Source organism: Lissotriton vulgaris, chromosome 8 (assembly GCF_964263255.1).
Source record: "Lissotriton vulgaris chromosome 8, aLisVul1.2, whole genome shotgun sequence".
NCBI classification, from domain to species: domain Eukaryota; kingdom Metazoa; phylum Chordata; class Amphibia; order Caudata; family Salamandridae; genus Lissotriton; species Lissotriton vulgaris.
Window position 1 is genome coordinate 584,960,769 of NC_141696.1, and position 27,743 is coordinate 584,988,511.

The window sequence follows — 27,743 nt, forward strand, 5'->3', positions numbered from 1 at the left end:
TTCAATACCCTCCAGTGGGTCTCAAGTTAGCCATTCTGCCTCGCAATTACTGGCTTGCTCGTACTGGAATTAGGCTGCCAAAGTCTGCAGCCCTACAGACCTTCAACCAAATGTCAGCGGCGGTGCGTCTCCCACGGCCGGAGTAGCCGTGTAAATATTCCTCCAAGAAAGCCCCCAAGCTTTGGAAACGCACTCCATGAGTAAGAGTTCAACAGAACCTTTTATTTCCAGAGGCAGCAAATTACAACTTGATTGGTTCCAGTCCCTGACGCGGTTCGGTGCCACAGGCATCTTAATCATAGGGCGGGTCCTTTGGAAAGTCAGGTGACGGACTACTGCTCATTTTCCTATCACCTGAATTCTCCAGTGAAATGCATGCTAGTTGCAGTAGTCCCAATTCTTCCCCTTCGGTGGGGTCCGTTTTTTCCAAATTGTTTTTACTCCCAATTTCACAAGAATATTTTCAATACCCTCCAGTGGGTCTCAAGGTAGCCATTCTGCCTCGCAATTACTGGCTTGCTCGTACTGGAATTAGGCTGCCAAAGTCTGCAGCCCCACAGACCTTCAACCAAATGTCAGCGGCGGTGCGTCTCCCACGGCCGGAGTAGCCGTGTAAATATTCCTCCAAGAAAGCCCCAAGCTTTGGAAACGCACTCCACCAAAGTCAAACTGACCTTTGTGGAGTGCAACTTTAAAGCTCAGAGCTTTTTTGGAAGATGTCAATACACTGCGCCTCCGGCCGTGGAAGTTTGCACCGCCATGAAAACTGGACTGAGGTCTGTGGGGCTGGAAATTGAATCGTGGCCCCCTTTGCAGCACGAAGGCTTCTTGAATTTGAAACAGGTTACTGGACCTGAGGCCCACCGGAGGGCAGGATAACATTACAGACTATGAATTGGGCAGAGAAATAAGTTGGTAAAAACACGATCTCACCGAAGAGAAAGAATTGGAACTACCACTCCCGGCATGCCACTTATTGGAAAGGGAATGCCAAAAAAGGATTCAATGTTGCAGTTCATCTCGTGGTTTACTGACAGCCCTACCCTATGAATAAGGTGCAAGCTGCACTGAAACACGTCAGGGAGAAACATTAATTGGGTCCAAGAACGCTGTTTCCTGCAATAAATAGTTTTGTCAAACCGACCTTTGTGGAGTGCAACTTTAAAGCTCATAGCTTTTTTGGAAGATGCCAATACACGGCGCCTCCGGCCATGGAAGTTTGCACCGCCATGAAAACTGGACTGAGGTCTGTGGGGCTGGAAATTGATTCGTGGCCCCCTTTGCAGCACGAAGGCTTCTTGAATTTGAAACAGGTTACTGGACCTGAGGCCCACCGGAGGGCAGGATAACATTACAGATTATGAATTGGGCAGAGAAACAAGTTGGTAAAAACACGATCTCACCGAAGAGAAAGAATTGGAACTACCACTACCAGCATGCCACTTATTGGAAAGGGAATGCCAAAAAAGGATTCAATGTGGCAGTTCATCTCGTGGTTTACTGACAGCCCTACCCTATGAATAAGGTGCAAGCTGCACTGAAACGCGTCAGGGAGAAACATTAATTGGGTCCAAGAATGCTGTTTCCTGCAATAAATAGTTTTGTCAAACCAACCTTTGTGGAGTGCAACTTTAAAGCTCAGAGCTTTTTTGGTAGATGCCAATACACGGCGCCTCCGGCCATGGAAGTTTGCACCGCCATGAAAACTGGACTGAGGTCTGTGGGGCTGGAAATTGATTCGTGGCCCCCTTTGCAGCACGAAGGCTTCTTGAATTTGAAACAGGTTACTGGACCTGAGGCCCACCGGAGGGCAGGATAACATTACAGATTATGAATTGGGCAGAGAAACAAGTTGGTAAAAACACGATCTCACCGAAGAGAAAGAATTGGAACTACCACTACCAGCATGCCACTTATTGGAAAGGGAATGCCAAAAAAGGATTCAATGTGGCAGTTCATCTCGTGGTTTACTGACAGCCCTACCCTATGAATAAGGTGCAAGCTGCACTGAAACGCGTCAGGGAGAAACATTAATTGGGTCCAAGAACGCTGTTTCCTGCAATAAATAGTTTTGTCAAACCAACCTTTGTGGAGTGCAACTTTAAAGCTCAGAGCTTTTTTGGAAGATATATATATATATATATATATATATATATATATATATATATATATATATATGTATATGTATATATATATATATAAATATATATATATATATATATATATATATATATATATATATATATATATGTATGTATATATATATATATATATATATATATATATATATATATATATATATATATATATATATATATATATATATATATATATATATATATATATATTACCTTCTGGCGGTCGCTAGTAGGTATATATAGTTAGGATTTTTTCTCTATGGGATTTCTGAAAATTCTATGTCTAATAACTTTGGCGTTTGTGGACGGAATTGGCTGAAATTTTCTGGAAAATGGCACATTTTGTTTCTGAGCAGCCCCTGAAAATTTGGCGGGGTGGTCGTCAAGGGGGGGCCGAGAAAAAAGGGGGGTCCCAAAACGCGTTTTTCCCATGTTAATTTCCATAGGGCGGTTGGCCTCACTTTTAGCTCGAATGGCTGAATTGATTTGCACGAAACTTGGCAAAATTGTAGGGACTGTTAGCCCGATGTGCCTTTGCTAGGTCTCAATATATGTGCTCCAGTGGATTTTGAGAAATTAACGTTCAAAGTGAGATATATATCTGTAACAGCGCTCCGGGCTGCGCTCCGGTTCGCGTACTTTTCGCGTAACGGAACTTTGCGATGCGAACCTGATTGGCTTTCCGGTGTCTGTCAACATTCTAAACAGTCCATAGCGGCCGCCATCTTGTCTCTCAGTAGGATCGAGAGACAAGAGGAGGCCAAAATAAAGGGGGAAATTACCATAAGGGGGCATAGTAGATCCTCGTTGACCCCCTAGGTTTTATGTGGAGGTTTTAAAAGGTCCTAGCAGGGTGGTGAGCGCCTAGTACGCGAACCGGAAAGCGTTCTGGGCAGCGTACTATAAGGATAAAAGAATGATAGACTTTTCTAATACTGTATGTTAATTATTTGTTGTTTTTGTTGTTTTTTTTTGTTTTCTTTATTTTTAAAGTATTTTTTTTTATTTTGATTGTGTTTCATAATTCATTAAACTTTCTAACATTTCAGTGTCAGAAATTTCAAAATTGAATATAGGGTGTAACATGTCCTCATTTTTAAGCAGGTTATCCACTGCTTAAACACATTGTAGTAGTTCCTGGTCTCTACTTTGATCCATAAAATCATCAATTTTTTCTTGGCTGCTCTCCTCCAGTACAATTGTAAATTTAACTTGTTGCTCGCCTTCCATTTTGCCTGAAATTTTGATTAAAAAAATATATATTAGTAGAGATAGGGCACTGTTGGGATTAATTTTAGATAGGCAGTTTTTATCAGTGAATTTATCTTTTGGCAGTGTATAGTATCAGAGTGGAAAAAGGACTATAAAAAAGTGTATGTGATTTAACCAAGACAAGCCTAACTCCATTCATAACTATAATAGAGAAGTCTATCTAAATCTATACCTACTATAGATATATAGTATATATCTATCAGAAAAAGTCTACCATATTAAGTTATAGTGCACAATATACTTCAGTTTTAAAAATAACAACTTACCTTCACAAACAAGTTGAAGTGTTTGATAGCTATTCAAATGTGATGTACAACAAGAAGTAGCAGTCAAAATGGCTGTGTTTTCTTCTCTTCCTTTATATATATTCAGGTATATAACCAATCAAATGTCAGGTAATATAAGTAGAAAATGAAAGTAACATTTTCATTGGTTGTCAATTCCAACACTTCAGATGTGTTTTGTGAAGTAATTTACCTCACGGTATTTAGAGAGGTCTACAGGCTTAATGGTTAAATGGAATTTCAATCAAATTTGTGAAAATGAAAGGAATTGTTATGTAGTATGAGTTAATCTATATTTGGTGAGAGTGTCTCCAGTCGTTTTTCAAAATGAAAATTCTGTTGCCCTCATCTGAGAAGTGAACTCCATCTCCTCTGTAGATATCTTGCATGTAGTAACGCAAGTTATTGTTGTACAAGGAGCCCATTCCATGGTCTCTCATGTAAGCTGAAACAGATTTGTTTACATGCTTCCTCGCTTTCTCAATTTGTGGACAAAATTGGTTGGACCACCTCCATTTCTGTCTTTGGCATATATTGGAATATACCAAGGCAGTTTGAGGAAAAAGTGCCATTAATTGCTCAAAGGTGTCCTTTAAAAGCATTTCCAGACCTACCCCAGTCAAAGTGCCCAAATCATTACCTCCACAGTGCACAATTAACAGGTCAGGTTTTGGCAAATGCATAAAGGTTTTCACCAATGGTATCAATTGGTGACATTTTAATCCTCTTTGGCCCAACCACTTAATATCCACATCTTGTAAATTGAGGTTAGGTACATTTCTGTTCTCAGCATACCTTTGAGCCCAGTAGATGTAACTATGTCCAACAATCCAGACATTAAACATGGTGGGAGAAGGTTGTGCTGCAGTCAGATGAAGTGTGGTAATGAAAGGGCAGTTGAAACAGTAGGAGTTTGTAAAGAAAAAAAACTGTGGATTTCCAGTGCTAATGATTCATTAGCAGTGATTGGTGCATTTCCATTTCTGAAAACAGAAAGTTAGGGTGCATGGATGTGTTCTTTGAAAGATGTAATTTGAATGGTCAAGGAAGAAACATTTAATGAAAGATTGCACTGGATACGCAGGTGCACTGAGAGTTCAGAGTTCAATTGAAACATTGTTGTGTGAACTTGCAAACATGAGAGGTCTTTCAGGATATGGTTGCTAAGCAAAAAAGGCAGAGAGGGCAGAGGGGGGAAGGGTTTTGATTTGAAAAAAGTGAGGGAAGAGTTATGATTGGCTAATATGAGAGATATGTGTAATGAATATCTGTATGTCTGTGCTTTCAATAGCTGCAGCCTCTGGAGTGCATCCTCTTTCTTCTGCTGAAGACAATTTGGTGTATTTCTGAGACTGTTTTGAAACTCAAAAAGTATTTGCTAAGGTGAGAAAAGATTTATTTAATTTAGATAGAGAATAGTATGATTTAAGGAGAAAATGATGAAGAAAGCTGTGTTTTTAAAATGTGGCTTTGTCTCAAGTGATATACAAATAGATTTTGGTTTTAAATTTTAATTGCATTTTCGGTGTAGCATTCTGGCATGCAGTAACACAAGTTATTGTTGTACATGGAGCCCATTCCATGGTCTCTCATGTAAGCTGAAACAGATATGTTGTTTTTAAAAACGATTTTTGAAAACAATTACATTTCGGGATATGTACTGCTAGAGCTTCATAGGTTGTTTGGGTCATATTTATAAGGCATTTGAGTGTCTATGATATTATTTTTCCCTTTTTAAATGGAAAGCGTTCCTCATGGGGCAAGTTTCTTGTAAATACGCTCCCACCTGTGCTTGGCAAATTTAGATTTTGATTATGGGAGTTACATAGCCATGTTAATAATGTCCCAAAAATGGTGCTAGGGCATTCCAAAAAACGCTTTCATGTGTCTCAAGGACATTTTCAGTCATTTCCTCCTGAATGCAGGTATACAATTGACTTATATGCTGTGTTTAAAAACGATTTTTTGAAATCAATTACATTTCTGGATATGTACTGCTAGAGCTACATAGGTTGTTTTGGGTCATATTTATAAGGCATATGAGTGTCTATGATGTTATTTTTCCTTTTTAAATGGAAAGCGTTCCTCATGGTGCAAGTTTCTTGTAAATACGCTCCCACTTGCGGTTGGCAAATTTAGATTTTGATTATGGGAGTTACATAGGCATGTTAATAATGTCCCAAAAATGGTGTAAGGGCATTCTAAAAAATTCTTTCATGTGTCTCAAGGACATTTTCAGTCATTTCCTCTTGAATGCAGGTATACAATTGATTTATATGCTGTGTTTAAAAACGATTTTTTGAAATCAATTACATTTCTGGATATGTACTGCTAGAGCTTCATAGGTTGTTTTGGGTCATATTTATAAGGCATTTGAGTGTCTATGATGTTATTTTTCCCTTTTTAAATGGAAAGTGTTCCTCATGGTGCAAGTTTCTTGTAAATACGCTCCCACCTGTGCTTGGCAAATTTAGATTTTGATTATGGGAGTTACATAGCCATGTTAATAATGTTAATAATTTTAATAATGTTAATAATGTTAATAATTTTTTATAGGGAAGGTAGACAAGATCTATGCTTCTTTCCAGACTAATTTAGAGGCTACTAACTTGCCTGACCATAACCGCGGTAATATGGTCAAAAAAGAACTCAGGAAATTTGCGGTTCCCCAAACTGAGGAGTTTATCAACATCCTATCGGACATCCACTCGGGCTCTCCCCTTGACGCGGTACCAGCGAGAATTCTCCGTAATCACCTTCCCCAGGTGGCGAAGCAGATAGGTAATATGGCCACGCTTTCCTTCGATGAATGTCGAGTGCTGGACAGCTGGAAACTGGCCCAAGTCGTCCCAATAAAAAAGAAAGCCCACTTAAGCATAGCGCAACTCGACAATCTAAGGCCTATCTCCCTTCTCCCCTACTGCGCGAAGGTAGTAGAAAAACTGGCCAATCGACAGCTGGTAAGTTTTATGGAGGAAAACTTGCTCCTACACACGTCTCAATCGGGTTTCAGAGCGAAACACTCGACTGAGACTGCCCTCCTCCTATCAACAGAGCTGCTGCGGAGCAAGGCGGACGAAGGTCACACGGCCGCACTAGTCTTATTAGACTTAAGTGCGGCGTTTGACACCGTATCACATCCCGTACTACTGAACCGACTGAGGGAAAAGGGAATAACCGGTCCCGCTCATGAGTGGCTGGTATCCTTTCTGAAAAACAGAAGATTTCAAGTGCATTGCCCACCATGCAAATCCAGTGTAAGATGTCTCAGGCAAGGGGTTCCTCAGGGCTCTATTTTGAGCCCTACATTATTCAACCTGTACATGGAACCCCTTGCCAAACTGGTAGAGTCTTATGGTGTGGCAATAGTCTCCTATGCAGATGACACACAACTGGTGATCAATTTGTCCCGTGATCCAGTTGTGGATGCTGAGAATTTCTCGGCTTGCCTTGTGGCTCTAGACGGCTGGATGAAACAAAACTGTCTCCGCCTTAATGGTAACAAGACGGAAGTTCTTATTGTAGGTCCACGTCCTTCCATCTGGACCTCTGCCTGGTGGCCCACCGAACTGGGCTCTGTCCCGGTCCCAGTGGACACAGTTAAGAACCTTGGCTTTCATCTGGACTCTAACCTGGCCTACACCAATCATGTGGGTAAGGTTGCGGGAAAATGCTACGGACTTTTGAAGGTCCTAAGGAAAATCCTGGACCTATTGCCCCCTAGCTCCAGAAAAACCATGGTACACGCCTTGGTCACTTCCCAGTTAGATTATGGGAACTCCCTACTATGTGGACTTAGTAAAAAGGGCTTAACACAGCTTCAACGCGTCCAGAACGCTGCAGCGAGGCTGGTCCTCAACCTCCCTAGGAGAGCCTCGGGGAAACATGCATTACGCACCCTTCATTGGCTCCCAATAAAGGAAAGAATCATTTTCAAAACCATGTGCATCACCCACCGTATAGCCCACAAAAAAGCACCTCCATATCTCCAGGACTTGCTTCCAGTATATCGCCCTACACGTCCCCTGAGGTCGATGGGTAGCATGCAATTAGTGGTACCTCGGATACACAGAGCAAGGATGGGAGGACGCTCTTTCAGACTCCACGCCAGCAACAACTGGAACAACCTTCCTATCGAACTGAGGATGGAGCCCTCTGAAACCAGGTTCAGACAGAGGTTGAAAACCCATCTCTTCCCAGGTTAAACTCAGCATAGCGTACTCTTGCCCCTGTGTCCAGCCTCTTGAGCCCGGCCGAAGAGTTGTAGGTAGGGTTGTCAGCGCGGGGACGCACTGTTCTCTGTGCAACCAAGCGCTTAATAAATGCCATAAACTAAACTAAACTAAACATGTCCCAAAAATGGTGCTAGGGCATTCCAAAAAACGCTTTCATGTGTCTCAAGGACATTTTCAGTCATTTCCTCTTGAATGCAGGTATACAATTGATTTATATGCTGTGTTTAAAAACGATTTTTTGAAATGAATTACATTTCTGGATATGTACTGCTAGAGCTTCATAGGTTGTTTTGGGTCATATTTATAAGGCATATGAGTGTCTATTATGTTATTTTACCCTTTTTAAATGGAAAGCGTTCCTCATGGGGCAAGTTTCTTGTAAATACGCTCCCACCTGTGGTTGGCAAATTTAGATTTTGATTATGGGAGTTAAATAGCCATGTTAATAATGTCCCAAAAATGGTGCTAGGGCATTCCAAAAAACGTTTTCATGTGTATTAAGGATATTTTAAGTCAATGAGGAAACACAGGTGATGTAATTCTGATATGAGGAAAATAAACTCCACATTTTTCAATTACATCACTAGTGTTTCCTAAGTTTATGAATGACATTGTGCAGATGAAGTTTAGGTGTGACCACAGATTCAAAAGAGGTCTGCCCTTTGTTCAAGAGTGAAGAGGACATGACTTACTTCATTGGTAGGCCTTCACATGTATTATCTCCTTTGTTTTCTTCAGTGAAAATCTTATCTGCAACCATGTGTTGGCCTCACCTCAAACAAACAAAACAGGTGATGGACCGAATGTGGATCAATGACACACATTCACCCCAGTCCAAAGATCTGGGCCTAAGCAAACCTTTAGATAGGCCACACCTTATCGTCATCCTGAATTAATCATTTGAAATGTTAGGGAGAGATTTATGATTGTTGTATGCCTGTTTTGTACCACTGTGTGTCATTTTTGTGACGCAGTGCTGGTGCAAAAGATTTGCTATGTTAAATAATAAGTAGGGCGTTAAGTTTTTGATGACTGTTATTCATTTACTGTTTGGTAATAGTGGTTAATAAAAATTTTTATTATATTTTTCCACAGATTCAACTGCAGATCTTTTCTAAATTTGAAAAATGCCAACTAAGAATCGAATTAGAAAGGCTAGACAACGTCAAAGACAGCAGGATAATCTTTTATTGCAGCAGTCCTCTCCCCAAAATACTTTTAAAATCACCAAGAAAGCTCCGGGTAAGAGCACGAAATCATTCTTAAGAAATATTTGTAGTAAAAAAAGTATTTATCCAAAAAATGTTTCAGTTCAGAAAAAGAAAAGCAATTTAAATGGAAAGGAAAGACCAATCAAAAATGTTACTGGTAGAGCAAGAGATAACTCTGTGCATGATAGTAGACGGAAACAACAGTTTAGGGACATTCGAAAACGAATGTTCCGCAATAGGATAATAGTTAATTTATTAAAAAATATTAAGAAAGGCCAACAGAAAGTGGCATTTTATAAGAAGAAGAAAAATGTAGAGAAAATTATTGATCATGCTTTTGAAATTAAGCGAAAGTTGTTTATTTTGGTAATCAATAGAATTAGGAAACTAAGCAAGGTAATTTCTGATTTCAAAACAAAAAGTAGATGGAAGAGAGTAGTAAATCGTAGTAACTTTTGTGAAGTTTTTTCCGGAGAATGGATGCATAGTTCAAGTTGTGAGGCATTTTTTAATGAGGAGAGTTATTTTCAGGATAATGATTTGGTGTTTGCAGTTGACACCAGTGGTCGAGCTTATGAAGTGAAGGATGGTTGTCCAGTTGAAAAAGAAAAACTTGTGACAACAGAGACAGATGAGGTGTTAGGTCATGAGGTTTTAGGAAGACGTCCTAAGGGTCCTGTGTACATTTGGAAGTGTAGTTCTATTTGCAGTGTGCGACAGGTTTCCATCAATTTGCTTTGTGATTTTATACGGACATTTAATAAGAAAAGTTTGAAGCAGAACATGAAGTTGTTGCAAGATTTAGATCCTTGCAGAGTGAGACAAATGACAGGTTTGCGTGGTCATTCACTGGCTTGTCTTTCCAGGAGAGTATGCCAGAGTGTTTTTCATCATTTCAGGATGCTAGCAGTGCATCATAATAAAGTGAGAAAATTAGTGAGAATGTTGTATTATGCTAAGAGTCCAGCAATTATGCTTAAACAATTATGTGCTGCTCTTTTGCATGGTTCTGAAATAGATGTGAAGAATATTTGTGAAGAAATTGAGTTTTGTTACTTTGGTAGTAAAGATGAGAATGTTCAAATTGACCCAGAAGTAGAGGGTAATGTTGAAGATAATGTACAGGTTTCCAGTACAGATAATTTTCAGAAGGAAATTGCCACGTTTCAGATGAAATCAAGTGAGAGGCCTAATTTCACTTGTGTGTGTTGTCGACGCACTTATTATAAGAATCAGACTAAGTTAGTGGATTTATATGCAAAAAGTGAAAGGGAAAATAATAGTGAATGGAAGGATTTTGCCACATACTTGATGGTAGAAAATTCTTTTAATTTGGGATCGGATCAACGTGTGTGTACTTATTGTTGTAACAAATTAAACAAAAACCAGATGCCTGCTAGGGCGGTTCATAATAATCTTGAATTAGTTGAGATTCCTTCTGAATTGAAGGATTTAAATACTTATGAATCTATTTTGATTCAAAGTATTCATCCCTTTCAGGCTATTGTAAGAATGGAGCCAAAGACAGGGAAGTTGCCTCCAGCAGATTTACAGAGAGGATTAAAGGGAAGAGTTGTTTATTTGCCTCTAGATTTGAACAAAAACATTAACACAATTGGAGTAGAAAAAGTGGAAGAGGAACCTCTGGTTATCTTGGTTAATGGGGTTCCGACAAAGAATAAGAAAATATGGCAAGATTTAGTGGATGTTAGGAAAGTCAAAAAGGCAACAGTGTATTTAAAGAAAAATAATAAGTACTATAAGAATGTATATGTTGCAGAAGAGGAAGTAAGTGATGAAGAGGATAGCGATTTGTGTGCTGTCCAAATTGAGAAAGTAGAGGCCTCTAAAAGTGAAGAAATATATGAACATTATAGTGTTCATCCTTTTCATTCCAAGGAAGTCATGGGGAATGCTATTGAGTTGTTTCAAATGAAACAAGCCAAAGGGAGTCCCATTAGTGTTTGGGAGAATTTGGAAGCTCGGTGTTTCCCACAGCTATTTCCCACAGGTCGAGGAGGAAGATATGATGAGCGACCTCATCAAATTCCTGCGTCTGAATACCGGACTTTACGATTGTATGCAGAAGATCCTAGGTTTCGTCAATGTATTCCCTATTTGTTTCATCTCCTGTTTGAAAGCGATCTGTCTGGACTGTCATATGCAGTGAACCACATCTTAAAAAGTGGTATACAGATGCGAAACATCTCGGCAAGTGACTTTATGCATAAAGTCAATGTCCAAGACAGTATTTTGGATTCTCACCTAATTAATCTCATGGCGTGTCAGCGTGGTACTAATGAGTACTGGTACCGTCGTCATGGTGATTTAAAATGTATGCTGAGGAACTTAGGAACTCCAACATGGTTCCTCACTCTGAGCTGTGCCGAGTATGGCTGGGAAGACTTACTTGAATTTCTACGAGAGGCAAATGGAAATATTGAAAACATTGAATTCAAGACACCTGGAGAACTGTGTTCTTTGGATCCAGTGAATGTATGCAGGTAATTCAATCATAGATTTGAAGCTATGATGTCTTTCATCACAAATAAGAAGAATCCACCTCTTGGAGAGGTGTTGGATTTCTTCTGGAGAAAGGAGTACCAAGCAAGAGGTGCTCCTCATATACATATGTTGCTGTGGATCAAGGATGCACCTAAATTTGGAACAGATCCGGATGACTTAGTGATAAATTTCATAGAACAGTATTCTACGTGTGCTGTTCCAAACGCAACGGAGAAGAAAAGCCTAAGAGAACAAGTTCTACGTTTCCAAAGCCATCATTGTGGAAAGTACTGTCGTCGTAAATTCAGAAACAAGGACAAGTTCTACACCAAATGTCGTTTCAACTTTCCACGACCGGTGATTTCTAAAGGAAGAGTGAACAGTTTGATGTCTTCGCTGCGACATAATGTGACGAGGAAATCACCCAAAAATACATACAATTTGAAAAGGAACGAAGAGTCCAAGTACATCAACGACTACAACCCAGTGATATTGTCCATGTGGAATGCTAACATGGATATACAGTTTGTGGCTGACAACTGTATGGCTGTGGCTCGGTATGTGACATCTTACATCACCAAAAAAGAAAAGACAGAACTGAAGGATATGTGGGAGGACATTTCCCATGAAAAGAGCCTCAGCAAGAAGTTGTACAGTTTCAGTCTGAAGATGTTGTCGCATCGAGAAATCGGAGCTTACGAATGTTGTGACCGGTTGTCTTCAGCAAGTCTCTATGCCAAATCCAGGAGTATCGTTTGGGTGAGTCTTGGTCTTGCTGCAACGCGAAATCGAGTTCTAAAACCTGTCCGGGAAATTGAGTATTTGGCAGAAAAGGAACCAAACAGTACCGACATTTTGAAGACCAACATGTTGGATACATATTATCCAAATCGAAGCAGTCACCTTGAGAATGTTTGTCTATATGAGGTTCTACAAAATTATATATTCAAGAGGAACATCAAAGAAGATATTGAGAAAGGAGTGTATGCTGTAATTGGAAGTGAGGGATGTCTGGTCAAGCAAAGAAAATGCAAATTAGTAAACCATCGAAAATTGAGTGGCGAATATCCAGAAAAAAAGGAGTTTTTCTATTTAGCACTTTTGCAACTTTTCAAGCCTTGGCGTGCAGAAGAGGAACTGCTTGGAGATTTCCTCTGTTACGAAGACTCTTTCACTGCTGCTAAGGAGACCATAGAATGTCCTGCTTTTCCCAAATATCAAGAAATGTTGACTTTGGAAATTGAGCAGGAAGCAACGATTGCAGCCGAGATTGCCAGAGACAGTTCTCAGGACAGTCAGAGTTCTGTTTCATTGAGTCAGGATCCACTAGGAGGACCTATTATCGAAAATGAAGCTGCAACTGCTATGAATGAAGTGGAAAGAGCCATGGCACATGCTCAGGAGGATGCAGTTAATTTAGAAGACTTGGAAAAACAACTCAACGTTGAGCAGAGGAAAATATATGATGAAGTTACCAAGCAAATTGAGCATGGATTAAGTCATGAGAAGAAAGAGTGCTCATGTACATCGTTGAAGTCTGTCCGACTGTACGTGAGTGGAGAAGCGGGAACTGGAAAAAGTTTCCTCATTAAAGCAATTTCTTGTTACTTGCAGGAAAGGACTGAGTCATCGCTGTCTTGTGTTGTTACCGCTCCTACTGGATTGGCAGCACATAACATTAAAGGGATTACTTTGCATTGTCTACAAGTTATCTGGGGATGCTTGTTGTGAAGTTTCAAGAGTCTTGAGGAAAATGAAACTTCTTATCATTGACGAAGTAAGCATGGTTTCCAATGTCATGCTTGCCTTTGTGCATTTGAGAATGCAAGAAGTTCTTAAAACTGAGTATGATGTGTTATTTGGTGGCAAACACATCATTGTTTTCGGAGATCTTCTGCAGCTGACACCAGTAAAAGGACAACCTGTGTTCAAAATACTCACGCATGAAGATACCAGGAAGTGCCTAGGGAGCATTGGCAACGTCAATATATGGTTAAATTTCAATTATGCTGAACTGCATGAAAATATGCGTCAGGCGAAGGATGAAGATTACAAGAATATTCTACAAGATATTAGAATTGGAAAAGTGACCGAGCATGGGAAAGAAGCTTTAAATGCACGTTTACTGTCAAATTTATATCCCGAACAAGACATTGTGCCTGAGAATATTTTTCAGAAAATTACTGAGAAGAAATCCGGAATATGTTTGATGCCAACTCTTGCAGAATGTGCCATCTTCAACAACAAAATGTTGAATTTAGAAAAGCAAGAGATTGTAAAACTTGAAGCTATTGACAAAATAGAGCATATGGGATCAACAATTATTTTGTCAGAGAATTTGAAATCAAAATTGGATTCATTAGAGAAGACTATATCTAAAACAGCGGGTTTTGAAAAGACTTTGAATGTGTGTTTAAATTGCCGAATCATTTTGAGAAGGAATTTACATGTTGAAAGAGGTCTGGTAAATGGATCAATGGGTAATGTTGTTGATTTTGAGAAATACAGAAGTAGAGATGGAATTGAATTTTTAAAAATTAAATTTGATGGCATTGAGGAAGTACAGCTAATTGGTCGTTGTTCTGCTAGGTTTTTGCTTGTTAAAGATTTATATGTTCGCCGTAAACAGTTTCCTGTTTGCTTGGCATATGCAGTGACAATCCATAAATCGCAAGGTTTAAGTGTAGATACTGCATTGGTGAATATTGGCAGTTCTGTGTTCAAGGAGGGTATGGCATATGTGGCATTGTCACGAGTTAGAACTTTATCGGGATTGTACCTGATTGACTGTGATGTCACAAACATTTGTGCGGATCTAGATTGTGTTAAGGAATACAATAGGTTAAGAAAAGAGTATGCGCCACATTTGCCTCAATATCCTTTGTTTGAGAAACGTGTGGTAGGCCGGAAACGAAGAAATATCAGTAATAGTAGGGAGGTTGTAGCAAAAAGCCCAAAAGACGATGAACCGAAAATTGTATGCAGAAAGAAAGTGGATTCTGTTGAAGATGTTGTCGGTTTTCAATTTGAAAACAGTTCTGGTGTCAACTGCTATGCAAATGTAGTGGTTAATGTTCTCTTTTCACTAGAGACTTTAAAAGAACAGATTGTGTTTAATTCGGAACAAAGTTTATGCTGCTTGTTGAATTCTGTGTTAGAGAAATGTAGCACTGATCGAACAAAAGTAGAAAGTGTGTCTGAAGTTCGTTATCTGTTAGATGAATGTTCAGGTCAAACAGACTTCTCTGAAAATAATCAGCAGGATTGTCAGGAGTTTTTAATGTATATGCTTGATGTATTGCAAGATGAGGGTGTAGATGTAGATCACCTATTTGGGCTTTCTTATCAATGGCAGCATGACTGCGAGAACTGTATGGTATCAAGTACTACTCGTGTAGACTCAGAAAGATTTATATATTTAACTTTGCCAGACAGTAAATCAGTCTCCTTTAATAAGCTAGTAAATGCAGCGGATCACAACATGGAGTGTAGCCAATGTAAATCTGAAATGATGTCAACATTATTTATACGAAGATATGGCCAGTATGTCATTTTAATGATCCAACGATGTAGGCCTGATGGATCAAAATTGTCAACTTTAATAAAAAAATTTGTGGCTTCTCAGCTGTCAATATCAGGAAGGACTTTTGTAACTGTAGCAATTATCTATCACGATGGTCCTTCAACAACATCAGGACATTACACAGCTTATTTAAAGTCTCGAAACGGCTGGTCATTCTGCAACGATTCTGTTGTAACTTTCAAAAAAAAATTGCCGTTTGACCTTAAAAATTCTTACCTGGTGTTTTTAAAACCAAAATTTTAAGGAAAGAATCTCGGGATTTCCTCTGAGGAATTGCAAAAGGTTCATGAAGTAGAGGGAATGTAAGTCTGCAATACTATCTAGATTATTGGTCCAAAACTTTTAATTATAATGTCAATTTAAAAATCCAACTATATAAACCTGATGCAAGTAAGTCTGCTTCATAGTAAGCAGTATCAGTGTCATAGGAAAAGGAGAACATGAGTGAGAAAGAAGGGTAAGATATTAGTAGTCCAGGATTGTGAAAATAATCTTAAATGTTTTCTTTTTGAAAGTTGCGAAAATAGAAAATGACAGGATTTGATTGGAAGAATTACAAGAGTTGTGAATCGCTGCAACATGATTTGGCCAAGTGGAAACATGTGGTAGAATGTGAGAAGTCTTTTATTGTATGTAACATATTTTTCAAAACGATGGAGGTTTTCTTTCAGAAAGTGGCGGGCTGAAAATATTTATAGCACAACAGAGTGGACGCTGTTCATAGGACATCCTTCGACGTTATGGAAAGTAAGTTAATTTTAAGGAGTTTTGAATTCAGATTTCTTAGGTTGTATGGGTTTTTTAAACACAATCATTTTGATTGTGTTTTTTTCCCCGCTGTTACATGATGAATACCTTCAAGTCACTGATTTAAGTGAAATTTGATACATTCTGAGAACAGCAAAAATAAACCATTTAACATGTATAATTAATGTTCTACTTTTTGTACTTATGATATACATTTAGAAATGTGAGGTAGATATGGAGAAACTGAGGCTTCTGTAAGTGTCAAAGTTAATGCTTACAGTGCTGCACTTCTGGGTACTGTTTTTTTTTAAAAACTGAATAGGCCTCACCTCAAAGAAACCTCTTGAAAGGACACATCTTATTTGCATCATGAAACAATCATTTACAATGTTAGACACAATTTTATGATGGCTTTACATCTCTTTTGCGCTGCTATTGCATCACTATTGTGAGACATCAGCAGTGCAAAAGATGCACCATGTTCCAAAAAAGGCCTCACTTCATCAGCATGAAGATACTGTTTGTTTAAAATATATATCTTTAGGATTGTGTAGGGGACGTAGAGAAGCAGAGGCTTCTGTAAATGTCAAAGTTGTTGAAAAACTGTTTGTTTTTGAACCTTTTCCCTTCTCTTTTCTAATTTTTAAATACATGTTTTAATATTTTTGGAAATGTTTGTTCTCTCTTTCACAGATTGAAAGTATGAAAAAATATTTTAAAAAAGTTTACAAGAATTATAAGGTAAATGTTTTCTACTCTTTTTGTTACATTTCAATCACATTCAGCTACTTTAGGGCTTCAGACTATAGAGCTTTAAACAAAGATTATTTAAATGTGCAAATTTGGAGCTGTGCCCGTGGGTTTTGGTTCAATACACAAGTGCATTGACCTTAAATGCGTGTGCACATTACCAAATCGCCGTCTGTTTCCTCAGGCGTACTCCTCCCACACCTTTGAAGTGAAGTTTAGCTTCACTATAAACGCCCCGGCTGCTTTACCTTCTCATTCTACTGTCCTTGCTTCGTACCCTCTCCTGTCTGCCGTGTGCATTTCTCCTCTCCCCCCCCCCATCACAGTAACGTCACTCACACACGCAACGCCATTCACACACGCAACACCATTCACACACGCAACGCCACTCACACACACAACGCCACTCACACATACAACGTCACTCACACACACTATGCCATTCACACACGCAATTCATCCACGCAATGCCACTAATCCACGCAATACCACTCATCCACGCAATACCAATAATCCACACAACGCCAATTATCCACGCAATGCCTCTCATCCACACAACGCCACTCATCCATTTGCAAAACCAAACGAACAAACTCTTCTATTGTGAAACCTATTGCATTTTCAATGCTTGATTCTTTCACTTCCTTATGTATTTTGTTTTCCACAATTATATCCTTTTACTTCTCTTCTTAGGTAAATAAATATATTAAACACCATTTCTGGTTTAAATCCTATGGCTGTCTTTCTTTTTACATCACTCTCTGTTTTCTTCTCTTGTACTTACTCCTTTATTTATTTATTTTTTAAAATTTGGGGTTAGCTCCCGGTTCGCGTACCGGCGAGCTAACCGGAAAGCGAACTAAAAAAAAACAGCTTGCCAGAGTGTTACACTTTCTAGCAATTTTTGTAAAAAGGGGAGGTAGTTCTGAAAAGAACTTTTTTTTTTTTTCTTTTATATTTTTTTTAACTTTTTTGAACATTATTTCATTTTTTTGTATTTTTTGAACACTTTTTTGTTTTTTTTGTTGTTTTTTTAAAGGGAAAGAACAGAAAGAGGCATTGAAAATGGCTCAACAGGAGCCAAAAAAAAAATTAAAACTTCTTGCGTTTGGAACATTGGTGTTTCTCGAAAGCCAGATTAATCAATTTCACACTCATGTTAGCGCATGAAATTAGTGTTCCACAATACAAGCATGTCAGCTTCAGATGCACAATTTTTTTTTGTATGTTTGGCACTGTTTCATTCGCCTCTGCCACTGACAAAGAGAGATCAGAAGATGTTGTAGCCACCGAAGTTGGGGGGTTTTGTTGTAGTTCGCGCATCTCTGCACGACTATAGTTAATTGGATGCCACCTCTGCATATGTCGGTGCATCGTGTGATTTCCAAAACTGTATTTTTTATTTGTTCCCCTGGATAATTTTTCTTTGCAGATAAGGCACGTAGCATACCGTGCATTGACTTTTTTTTCTCCAGAAGGAATGCTAAAAAATTGCCAGATAAAGCTTTCTTTCTGATGAGATACCCGGGGTAACTCTTGGACAAATTGTGGTCCCTCTTCTTCCTCTCCGTCTTCTTCTTCCTCTTCCTCCTCTATGTTTCCAATAAATTGAGCAGGGGGTCCTCTCTTCCTATTAGGAGATGGGGGTGGTGGTGGTGGGGGTGCAGAAGCTGAAGCTACTATTGAAGCCATCAGAGAGAATTTTCAGGTCTTCCTTTCTCAAAATTGAAAGTCAGAGTGAGAAAAAAGGTGGGGGCTTTCATCATTTGGGAAAATAAATAGTTCTAAACCAATGAAAAGTGTTATTTTTAGGTCACATGACCTAGTGTTACATCATTAGGAAACCAAAAGTGAAATGAACCAATGAAAACTTTAATGAATAAGTCACATGACCTGTTCCGCTTACGTTACGCGGAGCGCGCCGCGCTTCGAATCGCTTCCGGTTCGCGTTCCGGAGCACTTCCGGGAGCGCTAACGCGGCGCGTCATAAGACGTATTACGCGACAACGTGATATGTCGCGTTTCCGCGACGCGTCACGATGTTGATTTCTGATGCGGTAGTTGCGTGAACGGAACGTTTACCGGTTAGCGGACCGGGTCGCGGCATCAAATTGAGCTAACGGAAAGCTTCCCGGTACGCGAAAAAGGAGCGAACCCGAAAAATATTTTTAAAAAAAATAATCATAAACATATAAAATATAATTTGGGATATAAAGAAAAAGACATTTTACAGCTACAGATATTAGCTTTTAAAAAACCATTGAAATTCAATGGAAAAAACATAGGTTATAGACCATATATAGTTAGGAATTAGCATTTTCAAAACCATATTTTACTCGCATAAAACCATTGAAATTCCATATATAGTTAGTTGCCCTAACTATATATCGCGCACCCGCAATCCACTGCTGATGATGTCACATATTACATCATTCATGACATGGTCAGTGACATCACTGATGACATCACTGATGACATCTCAAATGACATCACTGATGACATATATATATATATATATATATATATACATATATATATATATATATATATATATATATATATATATATATATATATATATATATATATATATATATATATATATATATATATATATATATATATATATATATATATATATATATATATATATATATATATATATATATAAAATACCCTTTCAGGCATAGAGTGATGAATAAATTATGCAAAATTTCGGTGGAAAGCAGCTCCTGTATAGAGCACTCTAAACACCAGCGACACTCTAGATCTGCTCACCTCAAATGTCTGCTTTTCTATCAAAGTCTTTAAGCATAGGATTAGCACCGTGCCATCCATGCCAAGATAGAAAAGGACAAAGTCTTTTGCCATTTCCACAGCAAAGTCTTTAAGCATAGGACTAGCACAGTGCCGTCCTTGTCGAGCGGTTAAATTACAAAAGCCATTTACCACTCCAGGCACAGTATTACAGCTTTGAATTGGTAAAAATACCAACCAAGCCAACCTGAAATGAGTAAAAGCAACACCTGACACAGTGTTTCGCTCTAATTAGAGCTCTTCAGAGAGGTATAGCTTTGTCCAGACACAAGGGAGCACCCAGTATAAGTAAAAAAAATACCCTTTCAGGCATAGAGTGACGAATAAATTATACAAAAAAGATGCAGAGAACTCTGGGTAGTTCTCATGTTTAGGTAGAAAGCAGCTCCTGTATAGAGCACTTTCAACACCAGCGACACTCTAGATCTGCTCACCTCAAATGTCTACTTTTCTATCAAAGTCTTTAAGCATAGGATTAGCACAAGTGCCCTCCACGCAGAGATATAAAAGGACAAAGTCTTTTGCCATTTCCACAGTAAAGTCTTTAAGCACAGGACTAGCACAGTGCTGTCCTTGCCGAGCTGGTAAATGACAAAAGTCATTTACCTCTTCAGGCACAGTAATACAGCTTTGAATTGGTAAAATACCAACCAAGCCAACCTGAAATGAGTAAAAGCAACCTGTTTCTTTACACCTTTTTCGCATGACATTGAACTCTAGAGATGTAGTACAAATCCTTTGATTTGTTACATTCTTTGAGCTAAGAAATCCTATAAATAGTTATGTTACACTAAATAATTGCTATGTATAGCATCATTACATTCGCAAGTATGTGGAGGAGTAAAGGGTTTAAAGTTAAATATAAATAAGTATATATGTATATATATATATTTTTTTCTTTTTCGGAAAGGAAATTTACATGCATGCCACTGCCAATAAATGCATACTTTCTTTATTACCCCACTGATCAATCCAAGTGGCCTGTTGTTTGAAATTCATTTTATAACATATATTGGTCCTGATGAAGCTGCTTTTTACCACTGAAACACGCGTAGACCGACCAACACTTTATCTATGGGAGTGGCTCCTAGGAGGAGTGTTATCACAAATAACCGAAGTTTGTGATCTTCCAGTAGTAAACCGTGTTCTCCTTATACAATTTTGGGACCCCTTATAGGGTTGAATCTCTTTATCCTTACTATGAATGAGTTTGTATGTGAGATGTGTGACTGGTGAGATAGATTGTGTTGACAATTTGATGTGGGGTGATATTTATGTTTTCTTTATCAAATTGTTTACTGTATCGGATTAAAAAGTAATAGCAATCTAATGTATAGATAATGATATATTTATGTATGTATTTTTGTAGGAAATGTTTACACAAAAAGAGAAAAGAATAACACATAAATAAAAAAAATGTTTGTACTTACATATGAAATAATGTGTGACAGAGATGCAATATAATGAATAATAAAAGATTCTCTAGTCATTTTTGGAACTTTTGGTTTTTCTGCATTGCATTGTTGGTGTGTTGGCATGTCAGAACCTAAGTAGGTCGTATCAAAGAAATATAACTCAGATAAGAGTTTTTGTTGTTCATTAACAACCACTCTGAAACCATGGTATGCCTCACGGTAAACAGCCCAAATATCAACTTTTTATTTTTGACCTTCAAGAATATCCAGTTTAAAATATCGGAGGGACAGGATACCGAAATCAAGAATATCGACGACCAGAATTTTGCCCTGAAGGTAAGAAATATTGTTTATGTTAATTTCTAACTTAGTAATATTGATAGCAAAAATATTGATGTTACTAATATCGATATTAATATTAGTCTTGTGTATTTTATTATGTATTTTATTATGTATTTTTTATGTATGTTTTTATAATTTTTGTTGTTGTACTAGTTTTAAAATATATGTATTAGATATTTAGAAATTAGTAATAATTTTTTTCAGTAAATTATGTATTTTAGTACCGTAGCGGGTTGTGGATTTATAGGAGAATAGAGTGGGAAGTAATTTATTTATAGTAAATTAATTAAATATTTTTTAGGAACTATTAAATATTTGTAAATACATTTTGCACATTTTAGTTCTGTAGTGGGATGTGGGTTTATAGGGGAATAGGGCCTGAAGTAATTTAATTATAATTAAGTAATTATTTAATTTTTATTTATATGTATTGATTATTTTTATGTTAAATAATTATTAATTTGTCATTACTTTTTAATAACTGGTAATTAATTTCTAATAATTGATCAATTGGTAATTAAATTAAGTGTATTAATTAATTATTGAAGTGTGTTGTGAGGTTATGGGGTAATAGGGTCTGAAGTAACCGAGTGGGCTGGGTATGCTCAGACGTGAGTCCCAGGCTTTCCACATCACTGGAGTCAAGCTATCCAGGCTGAAGAAGGCTGATAGCCAGAAACGGGTCCTTGGATGCTTGATTCCGGTCTAGGAAAGACATGGCTTGGTAGTTCGGGCTGGACTGTTCCCATGAGGCACAGGGTCAAGGCTGATTTGCATATAGCCATTATCTGACCTAGGGTGGTGTGGAGTGCAAAGAAATGATGGATTTAGGCCCAGATCTTTGTACTGGGGTGAATGTAAGACATTGTTCTGCATTCTGTCCATCAACTGTGTTTTTTGCAATTTTCACCCCGAGTGGGCTGGGTATGCTCAGACGTGAGTCCCAGGCTCTCCACATCACTGGAGTCAAGCTATCCAGGCTGAAGAAGGCTGATAGCCAGAAACCGGTCCTTGGATGCTTGATTCCAGTCGAGGAAAGACATGGCTTGGTAGTTCGGGCTGGACTGTTCCCATGAGGCACAGGGTCAAGGCTGATTTGCATATAGCCATTGTCTGACCTAGGGTGGTGTGGAGTGCAAAGAAATGATGGATTTAGGCCCAGATCTTTGTACTGGGGTGAATGTAAGACATTGTTCTGCATTCTGTCCATCAAATGTGTTTTTTGCAATTTTCACCCCGAGTGGGCTGGGTATGCTCAGACATGAGTCCCAGGCTCTCCACATCACTGGAGTCGAGCTATCCAGGCTGAAGAAGGCTGATGGCCAGAAACCGGTCCTTGGATGCTTGATTCCGGTCTAGGAAAGACATGGCTTGGTAGTCCGGGCTGGACTGTTCCCATGAGGCACAGGGTCAAGGCTCATTTGCATATAGCCATTGTCTGACCTTGGGTGGTGTGGAGTGCAAACAAATGATGGATTTAGGCCCAGATCTTTGTACTGGGGTGAATGTAAGACATTGTTCTGCATTCTGTCTATCAACTGTGTTTTTTGCAATTTTCACCCTGAGTGGGCTGGGTATGCTCAGACGTGAGTCCCAGGCTCTCCACATCACTGGAGTCAAGCTATCCAGGCTGAAGAAGGCTGATAGCCAGAAACGAGTCATTGGATGCTTGATTCCGGTCTAGGAAAGACATGGCTTGGTAGTTCGGGCTGGACTGTTCCCATGAGGCACAGGGTCAAGGCTGATTTGCATATAGCCATTGTCTGACCTAGGGTGGTGTGGAGTGCAAAAAAATGATGGATTTAGGCCCAGATCTTTGTACTGGGGTGAATGTAAGACATTGTTCTGCATTCTGTCCATCAACTATGATTTTTGCTGTGCTAATGCTGGCATCATAGTGCAAGGGTGTCGGCACGCATTGTTGGAATGATTGTTTTTGTGCAGGAAGCAGCGGCAGCTCCTCCATTATTGTGGAGGAGTGTCCCCCAGCCTGCCAGCAGCAGCGGCTGCAAAACTTGAAAGATTGAATGATAATAAAGTATGTTTATTATCATTTTATTTTTCTCTATACTGTGGAGTCCAGGGGGCGGGGCCATGGGGATGGCAAGCCCAGGGGGAGTGATAGGTGCACTGCTAGTGCGTAGGAAAGCCAAACCGTCATGTGCACTGAAGCTGTCTTCACCCTGCTCTGCATTGCTGGGTTGGAGACAGCAGGCACAGGCTCACACTCTCACTGGAAGTGCAAATTGAGGATGCTCAGGCCTATCCTGCTGCTGCTATCATGTGGTGAGAGCAGCGTCAGGATTGACCGCAGGGCAGTCTGGGAGACTGTGCCTGCAGTGGAGCCAGAAGAGCAGCAATTCGGCCAGATGCAGCAACGTTCCTTTTTTACATGTGTTTTTTCTTTTGTCTCTCCCCTCCCCCCGGTATTTAGCCCAGACACCAGCAATAACTGGCAGGAAGGGAAAACTTTCTGCACAAAAACAATCAATGGAGGTGGTTTCCTCTTTCTATGTGTGCAGAATGCATCACTCATACAAAGATGAAAAAACAAGGAGAAATAGTTATTTCTCCTTGTTACGCCACCCTAGGGATGCGTACGGTTTTGAAAGTATTGACGCATTTCCCAGATTTACGCTATGTAGTAAATCTGGGAATGTGTCATAATCCATGGGTGTTGCTTGGGAACACCCACAGCAAAACCCATGGCTCGCCTCCTGATGCAGTGGGAGGCAGCGCACCAACTTCCGCTACGTTGGCGTACACAATATCTACGAGGCCATGAAAAGCCATGCAGGGTGGCTTTGCGTGGCCTCATAGATATGATTGAGAGGCCTGCGCCACTGGAGCATTATTAAAAGTGATGCTCCAGCAGTGCACGCCTTTTGCAAATGGGTCCTCCAGTCTCAAGGTTTACCCACAAAAATGTGGTTCAGTGAGAATTTAATGGACCTTGGGATGAGAAGTCTTGTGTTGCATCTCTGGTGGTCTTTTGAAACAAATTATTGAATTTGGGCTAATCCTATTCTCTCCATGCCTCTATCCGCTTGACTGTCATTTCGGAGAACTTTACAATAGGCCTAATACCCAAAAAAGGCACCATACTCGATGCAAACACTAAAGTAGTTTTCCCCATGTTTTTCACAGAAAAATACATGTTTTTTACACCAGGTCTAATGCTGCCCCTGTCTACTCAAATACCTTAATGAATTTATTAAGTCTATCTTTGGTTCTACTTTATTATTACAATAAAAATGTTGAGAAAAAAAATGAAATTCAAACACATCCTGTAGTGCTAGGACTACAGACCATGCCTATAGGTTCCAGTTTCCAAATTGTCCACTACAAAGCTGGGGCATATGGTGGAAGGCACAAGTATAACATGAGGACTTTTCTCTGGCTCCTAGGCATTTTGTTGTAACTGAGCTGTATCTATGAGAATTGTGTTACTACAGCTGTAATAGGACCCAAGATACTGTTTCATTCTAGTTGGGTAACCAAGTTATTCAGTTTGTACACTTTTTACTCCTTGGGGAGCAAGTGTGATTAGCTAAGGCTAACTCCAGGAACTGGTGGAGGATTGGAACATGCTTGATAAACTCAATATCTAGCCATACGTACATCTTTTAAAGAGATTTAGGGTTGTATGTAGAGAAGAGCAGTATGGCATGAAACCCAAAAAGCAAATCTTAGCACAGAGCCAGCAAAATGATTATTTTCGGATGGTTGCAATTATAGTGTCCCCGCACAAGCAGTTTGCTGGCAAGTGATATTGCTTTCCTTTAAGTACTTTCCATTTCCTTTTGCACAATCAATAGATGTGATTCTAGCTGCAGAGCTTCAGTGTTCACTTCGTTGGAGGTGGTCTCTTCAAGTTTTAGCATTTGCCCACAATATTATGGTATCCCATGAACATTCAACAGTGGCAGACTGTGCTTGGAATACTATGGATGCTTACAGAACATGCAAGAGGTGAAGGCAGACCCAAGAAAGCTAGGGCATTTTGTGCATACAAACACATTGTAGTGGAGTGCTGGAAAGAGCCTTACATAGCTCCATGGAGGATTATGTGCATAAGGTTGTGCTTTGTTTTTTCATGTTTGGTGCAAGCATGTGTGTATGTAGGAATTTATGTATTTATGTGTATTTGAGTGAATGAGTGTTATGAATGGTTGTGTGTGTGAATGCATGTGTGTGAGTGAGTGTTCAATGTTTTGGCCCACTGTCCATTCAGTGCTAAAATTGCCAGTCGCCACTGACTTCTTTGCCTTTTCCGGCTGCAGATCATAGCGCTTTAGCATTGGACACCAGGGTTGACCAACAGTAGCAAATTGAGCATACATTGTTGAAACGGGCCTGAGAAGTCAGTCGGCTTGAACAGAAAATTGCAAAAAAAATTAGAGCATAACGCTCCACCTGTATTCCCAAAAATGCCCCTGAGTGGGGCAGGGCCTGTTAGGTTTGGCGGATTTTGATTTGGTTACCCTTGCAGGGAGGGGGTGTGCCTAGGGCTCCCTCCCCAAGTATATTTACTCACGGGGGCCCCTACCTCCACTGGGGTCCAATGCAATGAAAGCAGATTCCGGGGACCCCATCCCCCAGAACCGAAGGAATCAGAGACCAACCCGTTCCCACGTCATGTAGCGGAAATGGCCTGCCACCACCCTGTCTGCATGGCCAGTTGTGCTGCTCCCACGCGCTAACAGGAGCTTAGAAGGATGGGTTGGCTTTTGCCACAGAAAGAGCGCAGAATTAAGTTGCTGGCCCTCGCATGGCACCAAAGAAATTCTGCTGCACAGGAAGAGCTGGTGGGAGCTGTGGGTGGCGTAGGGCTCCTCACAGCCCCCAACAACTCTAGCAGCTGTGGGTGCTCTGAGTAGGACTGGGGCATCTGTAAAAAACAATAGAAAAAAAGTAAAGAGGTGCAATGCCACTTTCATAAGAAAACAAAGAACAGGCAATCTGCTCTTCAAATGAGCATCATTCCACAAGGGAATACCCAAATTATGCCCTGAAAGTGGAATCATTTACAAATTAGTTGGATTCTGTGGTGCCCCAAAATGAACCGGATCACTACCAATGTGTTCTAAATGTGTTATAGGAGGTTGTAGGAATAGTAGCAGCCCCTAGGAATGTTTTTGAGAATGGCAGCCTAAGAGCCTTAATATGACTACGGCAGTGCGGGCACCTCCTGTCCGATGGCCCCATTACAGCCTAGATGGTTAGACTGCATTGGCACTGCCTCTAATGGTGTTGTGGTGGTCTAGAGGCCGTAATATGCTTGGCAGGGCCTCTGCAGCCCCGCTAAGTATATTAAGAGTTTCCTCACTGCCACACTTTTATGACGTTGCAAACGCCTGAAAAGTGTGGCGGTGAGGAAACAAAGATGGCCCTACCGGAACACCGTTGTGCCTCTGTGCCATGGGGTTGTAGTATCCTGTGTTGTATTTATCTGGTTACTTACTCCCTTGCTGCTCAGCCAGTGTGAATGTGATGCATGGAATGTTGGTGTGAGAGTCTTGAGTGGGAAGTTTGGGTGCCTGGATGTAGTAATCAGGGTTCCCAAGGCCTACATGTTCCGAAGATAACCCACTTACACTCAAGAACTGTTGGCACGGAAACTGTAAAAGTCAAAGAACAAGTTTATTAAGACCCCATGGGGTGGTGGTACACTCATACAGCACCCTTCGGTAATGCAAGAGGTATCACACCGAACACCGGTGTGACCCTGATTTATATACAGTTTTGGGGCCATAAAAGATAGGCGGCACAAGTTAAAACACATTTAGGTACATATATGGTCATGTTTTGGAACACAGCCAGCTCATTGGAGGGGGCACAGCTCCGCTGGTCAGTTTTGTGCACATTCCTAAAGGCTTACTGGTCAGTTGGGACTGTGCATGTGCAAGCTTGACCAATACTAAAAATAGCCTGTTGCTGGGCAGATCGAAGTGGTCAGTGGCACGGACAACGGACTAAAGGGCACGCCGGCCACGAGGCCGCTTATGGTTTAAGATGGCCGCCGCAACATTCAAAATGGCGATTTCATATATAGCCAAGTTAAGGAGGACAACGTGTAGTTTCAGCTAATCGCTAACGCGGCCGTGCCAATTACGACAGACGACCCTTTTAGCGTTTAGCTGAATCTACCTCATAGTGAACATAATCAGGATGTTCGTCCTCGATGTCTATTAATATTATTTGGGTTACTTCTTTTATGAAGCATCATTCTGTCATGAGCAAGAGCTCGTCTTGATGGTATGCAAGCTGATAGGCACATGGAACATAAGGCAGGGCCACATTGGATACATAGGCAAACAAGAAACAGTGCCCCCACAAATATACATAGAATTGTTAACAGTTTCCAGCCCCAGGTAGTAAGCATGGACCAGAACCATCCTGAAAGTGTCCAAGTTCCATTGTCCGGATGTATCTCAGCTGCAAT